General features: G+C 47.1%; 5 non-coding genes and 3 pseudogenes across 5 annotated transcripts; all 8 read left to right on the top strand.

Annotated features, from left to right (window-relative positions):
* Window positions 1-9: 9 nt before the first annotated feature.
* LOC138460805 (5S ribosomal RNA) lies at window positions 10-128 on the top strand. The gene has a single exon (XR_011263468.1). It is a non-coding gene; the product is annotated as a 5S ribosomal RNA (ribosomal RNA).
* A 105-nt stretch (window positions 129-233) lies between these two features.
* Window positions 234-342, top strand: LOC138457385 (5S ribosomal RNA; annotated as a pseudogene).
* Window positions 343-817: 475 nt separating this feature from the next.
* Window positions 818-936, top strand: LOC138464091 (5S ribosomal RNA). Its single transcript, XR_011266674.1, has one exon. It is a non-coding gene; the product is annotated as a 5S ribosomal RNA (ribosomal RNA).
* Window positions 937-1,042: 106 nt separating this feature from the next.
* LOC138464475 (5S ribosomal RNA) lies at window positions 1,043-1,161 on the top strand. Its single transcript, XR_011267054.1, has one exon. It is a non-coding gene; the product is annotated as a 5S ribosomal RNA (ribosomal RNA).
* A 106-nt stretch (window positions 1,162-1,267) lies between these two features.
* LOC138462377 (5S ribosomal RNA) lies at window positions 1,268-1,386 on the top strand. The gene has a single exon (XR_011264976.1). It is a non-coding gene; the product is annotated as a 5S ribosomal RNA (ribosomal RNA).
* Window positions 1,387-1,492: 106 nt separating this feature from the next.
* LOC138456303 (5S ribosomal RNA) lies at window positions 1,493-1,601 on the top strand (annotated as a pseudogene).
* Window positions 1,602-1,707: 106 nt separating this feature from the next.
* LOC138460804 (5S ribosomal RNA) lies at window positions 1,708-1,826 on the top strand. The gene has a single exon (XR_011263467.1). It is a non-coding gene; the product is annotated as a 5S ribosomal RNA (ribosomal RNA).
* Window positions 1,827-1,932: 106 nt separating this feature from the next.
* LOC138458479 (5S ribosomal RNA) lies at window positions 1,933-2,041 on the top strand (annotated as a pseudogene).
* Window positions 2,042-2,500: the final 459 nt, after the last annotated feature.

The following is a 2,500-nucleotide window of genomic DNA, read 5'->3' as shown; positions in this document are numbered from 1 at the left end:
AGGCCCAGAGCCTACGGCCACACCACACTGATTGCGCCCGATCTCGTCTGATCTCGGAAGCTAAGCAGTGTCGGGCCTAGTTAGTACCTGGATGGGAGACCACCTGGGAATACCAGGTGCTGTAGGCTTTTTTGTGCTCCAAGTTCAGGAAGTGAGCCATTTCACAATTGCCTTTCAAAACTGCAAGGTCTAGCCGACTAGATGCTTAAAAGTACAAACTCACTAGGCCCAGAGCCTACGGCCACACCACACTGAATGCGCCCGATCTCGGAAGCTAAGCAGGGTCGGGCCTAGTTAGTACCTGGATGGGAGACTGCCTGGGAATACCAGGTGCTGTAGGCTTTTTTTGTGCTCCATGATTAGTAATTGCGCAACTTCTCAATTATTTTTCAAATTTGGTATGTTTCCAAAATAATTGTATCCCGTTTTATAGCGGAAATGTTGGACAACATCATGAGGGCTGGAGCTACCTTTTTACATAGAATTAGCATACAGGTAGTGTGTTCATGGGTAATAAATCAACTTTCACATGTAATGCAGTACAGAGAATATTGAGTCCTTCAAGAGGCATGAAAGAAAACCATTATTGTGTTGATTGTTCTCTCCACCTCCCTGCAACAGACACAGGATGGATGAATTAAAGTTATCCTACCAGACATAGGAGTCCTGAATGGGCCCACCAGTCTTATATATCTCGCCTGATCGAGCCTGATCGAGCGCTGATCGAGCGATGAGCGTGGTATCATGTTGCAAGTGGCTGCATGGCTTAGCTTACTAAATGCAAATGCATAAGAGTAATATTCTTAGCATTCCTAGAGCCTACGGCCACACCACACTGAATGCACCCGATCTCGACTGATCTCGGAAGTTAAGCAGTGTCAGGCCTAGTTAGTACCTGGATGGGAGACCGCCTGGGAATACCAGGTGCTGTAGGCTTTTTTGTGCTCCAAGTTCAGGAAGTGAGCCCTTTCTCAATTGCCTTTTAAAACTGCAAGGTCTAGCCGACTAGATGCTTAAAAGTACAAAACTCAGTAGGCCCAGAGCCTACGGCCACACCACACTGAATGTGCCTGATCTCGTCTGATCTCAGAAGCTAAGCAGTGTCGGGCCTAGTTAGTACCTGGATGGAAGACCGCCTGGGAATACCAGGTGCTGTAGGCTTTTTTGTACTCCAAGTTCAGGAAGTGAGCCATTTCTCAATTGCCTTTCAAAACTGCAAGGTCTAGCCGACTAGATGCTTAAAAGTACAAAACTCACAAGAACCAGAGCCTACGGCCACACCACACTGAATGCGCCCGATCTCGTCTGATCTCGGAAGCTAAGCAGTGTCGGGCCTCGTTAGTACCTGGATGGGAGACCGCCTGGGAATACCAGGTGCTGTAGGCTTTTTTGTGCTCCAAGTTCAGGAAGTGAGCCATTTCTCAATTGCCTTTCAAAATTGCAAGGTCTAGCTGACTAGATGCTTAAAAGTACAAAACTCACTAGGCCCAGAGCCTACGGCCACACCACACTGATTGCGCCCGATCTCGGAAGCTAAGCAGTGTCGGGCCTCGTTAGTACCTGGATGGGAGACCGCCTGGGAATACCAGGTGCTGTAGGCTTTTTTGTGCTCCAAGTTCAGGAAGTGAGCCATTTCTCAATTGCCTTTCAAAACTGCAAGGTCTAGCTGACTAGATGCTTAAAAGTACAAAACTCACTAGGCCCAGAGCCTACGGCCACACCACACTGATTGCGCCCGATCTCGTCTGATCTCGGAAGCTAAGCAGTGTCGGGCCTAGTTAGTACCTGGATGGGAGACCACCTGGGAATACCAGGTGCTGTAGGCTTTTTTGTGCTCCAAGTTCAGGAAGTGAGCCATTTCACAATTGCCTTTCAAAACTGCAAGGTCTAGCCGACTAGATGCTTAAAAGTACAAAACTCACTAGGCCCAGAGCCTACGGCCACACCACACTGAATGCGCCCGATCTCGGAAGCTAAGCAGGGTCAGGCCTAGTTAGTACCTGGATGGGAGACTGCCTGGGAATACCAGGTGCTGTAGGCTTTTTTGTGCTCCATGATTAGTAATTGCGCAACTTCTCAATTATTTTTCAAATTTGGTATGTTTCCAAAATAATTGTATCCCGTTTTATAGCGGAAATGTTGGACAACATCATGAGGGCTGGAGCTACCTTTTTACATAGAATTAGCATACAGGTAGTGTGTTCATGGGTAATAAATCGACTTTCACATGTAATGCAGTACAGAGAATATTGAGTCCTTCAAGAGGCATGAAAGAAAACCATTATTGTGTTGATTGTTCTCTCCACCTCCCTGCAACAGACACAGGATGGATGAATTAAAGTTATCCTACCAGACATAGGAGTCCTGAATGGGCCCACCAGTCTTATATATCTCGCCTGATCGAGCCTGATCGAGCGATGAGCGTGGTATCATGTTGCAAGTGGCTGCATGGCTTAGCTTACTAAATGCAAATGCATAAGAGTAATATTCTTAGCATTCC

Source organism: Ambystoma mexicanum, chromosome 4p (assembly GCF_040938575.1).
Source record: "Ambystoma mexicanum isolate Mex_15411 chromosome 4p, UKY_AmexF1_1, whole genome shotgun sequence".
Taxonomy (NCBI): Eukaryota; Metazoa; Chordata; class Amphibia; order Caudata; family Ambystomatidae; genus Ambystoma; species Ambystoma mexicanum.
The sequence above is the reverse complement of the archived record's forward strand: the minus strand, read 5'-3'. Positions and strand labels throughout refer to the sequence as shown.